This window comes from Muntiacus reevesi, chromosome 18 (genome assembly GCF_963930625.1).
Source record: "Muntiacus reevesi chromosome 18, mMunRee1.1, whole genome shotgun sequence".
Classification (NCBI taxonomy): domain Eukaryota; kingdom Metazoa; phylum Chordata; class Mammalia; order Artiodactyla; family Cervidae; genus Muntiacus; species Muntiacus reevesi.
This window is the reverse complement of record NC_089266.1, coordinates 25,755,059-25,762,894: the sequence shown is the minus strand read 5'-3', so window position 1 is coordinate 25,762,894 and position 7,836 is coordinate 25,755,059.

Here is a 7,836-nt window from a genome sequence, read left to right as displayed (position 1 = left end):
CGGCATTGGCGCATCTGGGAACCAATTTCCGCAGGCCACCGGCTGGAAGGCTCTACTCTCCTCCGCCGCGCTGTGAGTCCCTGAGAGAAGGTTAGCGGTCTCTGAGCATTCTTGCTGGTACCCAGCCCCTTCGCCTTCCTTGTCAAGATTTTTTTCTTTTACCCACTTGTTCCCACCCACTTTGACCCAGGCGGGGAATGGTCTCACACAATCAGACAGATATTTAGCAGTGGTAATAACCAAGCATCGCTAATTATAAATAGCAACGACAGCGTTTTCTCCGGCGGGCTACGCCTTCTGACATCTACTGTATCATGAATATCCATTCGATGTGGAAAGAAGTCCCTTCTCGTTAGAGTGCCTGCATAGCCAGGGAGCTAGGTCCAGACTGTACGTATTTCTGACCCACCCTTGCCTTCAGGGCCCAGCCCAACAGAATCCCAAAGGTCCCTTCCTCCCACCCAGGCTCTGAGTGTTTGAAGACTGGGCAGGGACTTCAGCCCCGACAGATATGTCGTGGGTGGCAGCAGGTTCAGTTAGGTAGGCGGAGTCCAAAGATCTGGTTATCCGCAGAAGAATCTAACTAAATGGGAACTTGAAGAGATCACTCTGTTTTCTTGAGTCTAACTCAGATTTCTTTTGTTGCAGCACGAAGACCCACTTCCCTTGAGCATTCTTTTTTCTAGGCTTTAGGAGCTTTCTTTGTGGTACAGTAGTTCATTCTTCAGACCTTACTTCTCAAAGTTCATTTTAGAGCCCCTATCTCTGAGAGTTTATGGTAATAAGATCTCCATATTGTAGTGCTTGGGCGGCGTAAACTATGCTACCTGCTTTACAAATATTAGTAAATTAAATCCTCACAACAATCTTTCAGGTGTTATCTCTGTTGTAAGGTGAAAAAACTGAGGCTTGAAGGCTACGCAACTTGAATTTTAATCCTATGCTTTCTGACCCTAGAGCCCTTCGTGACTACTTGTGCTAATAATTAACGTTCAAGCCATACACAGGGCACATCTAGGTTTGATGGGGCCTGAAGCTTGTACAATTTGAAGCCCTCTCTAAGGAAAAGGATAAAGAATTAGGAGTACAAAATTAGATTCAGAGCATGGGAAGGGACTCAAGCTGAATCCTTTTTATGAATCCTTTCACCTACAGACTCTCATTTCATTGTCATTTGGCCTCATTCAACTTAAGGAGGAAACTAGATGTCCAAGGTCACACAACTCATGGGAGGCCAGAGCTAGAACTGGAGGCCACTGGCCACAGCTGTGTCTTTAAGAGACAAATTCCAGGCAGATGTTGATTGGAAAGCCAGACACGCCTGAACAAAAGCAGCTGTGATAGCAGAGTTTCTCTAAAGTGTTTGGGGAGAGGACACTTGTCCCTGTCTGCCCTTGGAGCAGCATTTGTTCCCAAGCTGTGACTCTCAGAGCTGCCCAGCCTCTCTCCACGGACCACTTTGTGGTCCAGAGCCTCCAGGGGTTAGGAGATGTGGAACTAAGCAATAGGAAGCTGACCTGGATTGAATAGTTAGCTTGCTCTCCTTCCAGTTGGCTGCTAGGTCCTCCACCTCATCCTTGGAGAAGGGGGAACAGCCAGGACCAGGAACCCAGGGGCCAGGGTGGACACTCAGTGTGGACAGGGGTCCTGCCTGAAACAGCTTTGAGAGTTCTGTCATGACAGATGGGCTCTATGCCAGGTGTTATCTCTTTGGCCATCCCAAACAGGAATGACCAGCATGTCCGATCCCGGGCTTGGGAGCAGGAAAGGGATGAGGGATGGTTTTTCCACTGTGGGGGAGTTTCCAGAGGGAATGTGGAAGTGGGAGCAGGGGGCATCTGGTAGGGGGAGGGCCCAAGCTAAGGAATTTGGAGGAGTGTCAGACAGATCTGGGGGCTTCCCTGGTAGCTCAGCTGGTAAAGAATCCACCTGCAATGCAGGAGACCCTGGTTCTGTTCCTGGCTCGGGAAGATACCCTGGAGGAGGGCATGGCAACCCACTCCAGTATTCTTGCCTGGAGAATTCCCACGGACAGAGAAGCCTGGCAGGCAACAGTCCATGGGGTTGCAAAGAGTCGGACATGACTGAGCACAGCACAGCAGACAAATCTGGGGGACATGGAATGGAGGTGGAGAGATGAAGGGACAGGAAGGGTCTCTGGGCTGGAGAGATGCGGAAAGAGAAACCCACAGTTCAGTGGCATTATCACCCGCAGCCTCATCTCACCCCTCAATTGACTTTTTCAGGCCAACTCTTCCCTGTAGAGAAGGGAGCCACTTCTCTACAGAGAACAGCATGTGTAATGAGGAGTTTGAGACCATATTTTGATGTCTGACTGCTGACACCTCTTCAGCTGTCCCCTCTCCCACTTCAGCCTGAGTGCTGTGCTGCCTCCTTTGGTGTCCGTGGGAGATTTGAACCATGCAAGCCCCTTTCCTCACAAATGCTCCACCAATTTCACTCCCTCACCACAGTGAAAACCCCGGCCAGTCTCCTTTCTTCTTCTCTCTCAAGCCATTTTGGACCTGCTTGAGGAGCCAGCCCTGCTCCTCCAGAGACCTCAATTACATAAATAATAAAACTTTTCATTCCATCTTGGTGTGGGTGTGACATCATCAGTCTTGACATTGAACCAAATTTTGGATGGGGGTCCATCTGTCTCTTTTGGTGACCATGACAACATACAAACTGTGGGTCCTGCTGTAGAGTGAGGGAGGCTTCCTGGAGGAGGAAAATCTGGACAAGTGAGAAGGAAAGGACTAGCAGGAGGGAGCCTCAAGAGAGAGGAAAGCAGAAGAGTCAGGCTTAGCTTGGGGTACAGTTTTCCCATTTGTAACATGAAAACATCAGATGCTGTAAAGGACCTTCCATTTATTCCATTTATGTATTCATACCAGCTTTCCTCTGCACCCCACCCCATGCAACACTCCGCTTGGCCCCATCTCACTCTCCCAGATCCCACTCGCTCACTCACTTCTCACAGGAAAGTCAGCACATATATGGAGAGATATGGATGGAGTAGAATTGTGGTGCCAAAAGGGCTGAATGCAGGCTATCTTCTGCCCTCTCACCTTGTACAAGTTACATGTTGCCTATGTGACTACTTGTTTCTGAATGTTTTATGTACATTTGAATTCAGAAAGGGAGCTAATGTTTGTTGAGCACCTACTGTGTAGCCACCCCTTTATGTATATCTTCTAATAGCCTTATGAGGTGAAGATGTCACCCACTTTACAGCTGAGAATACTGAGATGCCCAAGGTACCTTCCCCAGGCACCCTGCTTCCCCCGTGCCCCGATCATCTTGGCTGCCTTCTGTTCTTCCAGGACACTACAGCTTAGAAGTCACATCCTCCAGGCCTCAGTTTCCCCATCTATGAAATGAAAGAGCTGGAAGAAATCCCTTATTATTCCTCACCTGGCATCCCTGTGTCCCAAGGCTCCTAGTATTTGTTGAACTAAGTGGACCAAATCTCAGCTATTGAATTAAGACTCAGGTCCCTGTCTCTGACTTGAATTGAAAATGCAAATTACTGGGGAGGGAGAGGGGAGCAGTGAAGCATGAATGGGTTTATCAGATTTCCTTTCTCCTATGACCCAGATATGGGGGCAGAACAGGCTCCCAGGCCAAACAACTTCTCTGGCTCAGAATCTGTCAGTCTCAAGCACTCATTGACAGCCTGCTATGTACTGGCACAGAGCTGAGAACCTCCAGAGGCTCAAAAATGAATGAGAGCATCTTCAGGAGGCCAGGGTTTCATCCTGGCCTCACATTCTGAAAGCTCTCAGATTTTAAGAGGCTAAATCCACATTGCATTATATTTCAGGGCTGGTGGTTATGGAACAATGGGTGTTTGTTAGAAAGAACATTCTGGCTATAGCATGAAGTTGCCATTGCCAGGAGGAACCAGGCTGGGAGGGCAGCTGTAATGATTTGGGCAATGGGCGAAGTGGGATGCAAAGGGGCAGAAGGAGGGAGGGAGAGAGTGAGTGAGAAGGCCCCAAGGTGCTGATCTGACTTGGACTTAGGTAAAGGTGTGTGTGTTTTGGGGGGGCGGTATGCAGGAGGTGGGGGAAGGAGAGAACAGAGTGACTCCCACAGGGGCCTGGTGAGTAGGCCCCAGACATCAGGAAAATTCTGTGCTAGCCAACCACTTTGCCTTTCTAGTTCCTCTGACCTTCTCCATGTTTCCCTTGCTGTCCCCCATAGCCTAGGCCTTGCTGCACATCCCTTGACCTTCTGACTGGGAGTTTAGGACTTGGGTGGGCTCTTCAGCATCTCTACTTCATGCCAAGGTGGCCCCTTCAAGTTTGAGAGGCCACTTGGTGGCCCCAGCTGAGCTGAGTCACCAGGCTCCTTGGGGAGATGCCTTCTCATTGGCAGAGTTCTGTGCTCAGGTGTGAAATCTGGACAGGTGCCAGGCTTCATCTGCACCCCCCTTCCACTCCTACTAACGTCCAGAGATTCTGCTAGGGGTGGAGGGCCATGTGTGTGTGGTTGTCCACGGAGCATTCCTACACACATGTTGGTTGGAACGTGTCTGTGCATGTCATCCCTTACACATTTATACATGTTTGCCTATGTGACTATTTGTCTCTGAATGTTTTATGTACATTTGAATTGAGAAAGGGAGCTATTTACTGAGCACCTACTATGTAGCCAGCCCTTTATGTATATCTTCTAATAGCTTTATGTGGTGGAGATGTCACCCACTTTACAGCTGAAAATACTGAGATGCCCAAGGTACTGAGGTACCCAAAGTACCAGGCACCCTGCTTCCCCCATTCCCCAATCATCTTGGCTGCTTTCTGTTCTTCTAAGTCTCTACAATTTAGAAGTCATGTCCCTGAAGTAGGGATTCTGCCTTCACTGGAACCTTATCTCCTTGGGCACCAGCCTCCTCTGAGGGGCACACCCAATAGTGGTCTTTGGTTCTTTGCCCCTGACCCCTCTGGGGTGGCAGCAGGAACCCTCGTGACCTCCCTCTTTGCCCTCTCTTGGTCATCCTTCCTCTCTGTCTCTTCCTAGCACCTCACCCCCTTGCAAGACTCCTCAGCCCACCCTGGGCTTCTGTTCTCGCTCCTCCCTCTGCCTCCCCAGATCACTGTTTGTGTATTAGCATTCCCCTCCCTGCTAATGACCCCCACCCAAATGCCTCCAGGCCCCAGCCTTGATGTTCAGATCTTGTCAACCACCTCCAGCTGGCCACCCACAGGTTTCCCAGATTCTGAGTGTCCAGATCTGGCTCAGCACCTTCCCCTTGTCTCCACCACCTGCTCCTCTTTTTTTTTTTTTCATTTATTTTTATTAGTTGGAGGCTAATTACTTTACAATATTGTAGTGGTTTTTGCCATACATTGACGTGAATCAGCCATGGATTTACATGTGTTCCCCATCCTGAACCCTCCTCCCACCTCCCTCCCCATCCCATCCCTCGGCACCAGCCCCGAGCACTTGTCTCATGCATCCAACCTGGGCTGGTGATCTGTTTCACACTTGATAATATACATGTTTCAATGCTATTCTCTCAGATCATCCCACCCTCGCCTTCTCCCATAGAGTCCAAAAGTCTGTTCTATACATCTGTGTCTCTTTTTCTGTCTTGCATATAGGGTTATCGTTACCATCTTTCTAAATTCCATATATATGCGTTAGTATACTGTATTGGTGTTTATCTTTCTGGCTCACCTCACTCTGTATAATGGGCTCCAGTTTCATCCATCTCATTAGAACTGATTCAAATGAATTCTTTTTAATGGCTGAGTAATATTCCATTGTGTATATGTACCACAGCTTTCTTATCCATTCGTCTGCTGATGGGCATCTAGGTTGCTTCCATGTCCTGGCTATTATAAACAGTGCTGCGATGAACATTGGGCTACACGTGTCTCTTTCATTTCTGGTTTCCTCGGTGTGTATGCCCAGGGGTGGGATTGCTGGGTCATATGGCAGTTCTTGCCGCTCCTCTTGACAGCCTCTATCTCAGTGCCTCACCCCCAGCAGGATTTCATGAACACTCCAAGTCTGGTCCGTGCCACTTGATCTTCTCATAACCTGAGCCCTCTGCCTGGAATACTCCATACCTCCTTGTCCACTTGGAAAATCTCCCCTTGTTCTTCAAAATCTTTCATGAGTTTTCACTTTATTCCTTCACTCCTGCCCCCTTGAATCCTGAGTACACACACACACACACACACACACACACACACACACACACACACAGATGTAATCACTTTTGCATCTTCCAGGCCTTGTACTGACTTGTAGGCTGGGCTCATAGTGTGGTTATAGACTGATAGGACTATCAGTTCAATTCAGTCGCTCAGTCATGTCCAATTCTTTGCGACCCCATGGACTGCAGCACACCAGGTTTCCCTGTCCATCACCAACTCCTGGAACTTGCTCAAACTCATGTCCATTGAGTCGGTGATGCCATCCAACCATCTCATTCTCTGTTGTCCTCTTTTCCTCCTTCCTTCAATCTTTCCCAGCATCAGGGTCTTTTCCAATGAGTCAGTTCTTTGCATCTGGTGGTCAAAGTATTTGAATTTCAGCTTCAGCATCAGTCTTTCCAATGAACACCTAGGACTGATCTCCTTTAGAATGGACTGGTTGGATCTCCTTGAAGTCCAAGGGACTCTCAAGAGTCTTCTCTAGCCTCACAGTTCAAAAACATTAATTCTTCTGCACTCAGCTTTCTTTATCATCCAACTCTTACACCCATACATGACTACTGGAAAAACCACAGCTCTGACTAGATGGACCTTTGTTGGCAAAGTAACGTCTCTGCTTTTTAATATGCTGTATAGGTTGGTCATAACTTTTCTTCCAAGGAGCAAGCGTCTTTTAATTTCATGCCTGCAGTCACCATCTGCAGTGATTTTGGAGTCCAAGTAAATAAAGTCTGTCACTGTTTCCATTTTTCCCTTGTCTATTTGCTATGAAGTGATGGGACCAGATACCATAATCTTAGTTTTCTGAATGTTGAGTTTTAAGCCAACTCTTTCACTCTCCTCTTTCACTTTCATCAAGAGGCTCTGTGATGGGCTAGGACTATGACCTTGGACAGGTCTCTTCACCTCTTAGTCTCCTCACTATGAGTTGGACATAAAGATACCAGACTCAGAGGTTTGTTGAAAAACAGCAGAACTGGGACCCAGAAGTATCTCACTGATAGTTGTGCTCAGTGTCAATTACTCCTGTATTTCCAGCACCCATGACAGTCCCTCACACTCAGTAGATCTTCAGCCACAGTGTGTCTGAGTCCAGTTGGCCACATATTCTTTATGACCCTAAAAAAGGGAATCTAGTAGAAGTGAGTGAGAGGCTAGCTCTGTCTCATAAATACCCTCTTGCTCCCTGCCCCTCCCCACCATGGGATCATGTTGGGACAAATGTCTTGGCTCAGTGGGTTGAAAAGGAAAGTCAGAACTCTGAGGCATGAATGGCTATGCCCACTGACTCACTTCCTCCTCCCTGCCGCTCTGGACTTGTAGGCTGGGCTTCTAGTGTGATTATACTCAGGCCAGGCCCTGCGTAACACAGGTTGTAGCCTCCTCCCAGCTCTCCCCCCTCATCCTAGTGCTCCCCCCAACTCTCCAAGCCCCTCACTTCTAACCTCACCCTGGAGCGGCCAGCAGTGACAAGGAGGTCTGTGGGGCTGGTGAGTGCTGATTTGAAATCTGCTTGCAAGTTTCAGCGAGCTAAAAAGTAGATTACAGGGTAGACTGAGGGGGGAGACACAAGCCTGCTCTCAGGACTCAGAGTCAGATGTGCAAGGCAGGGTCCCTGTCTGGAGTCTGATCTGAGAGGCAGCAGAATTTCCTCCTCCTCCTC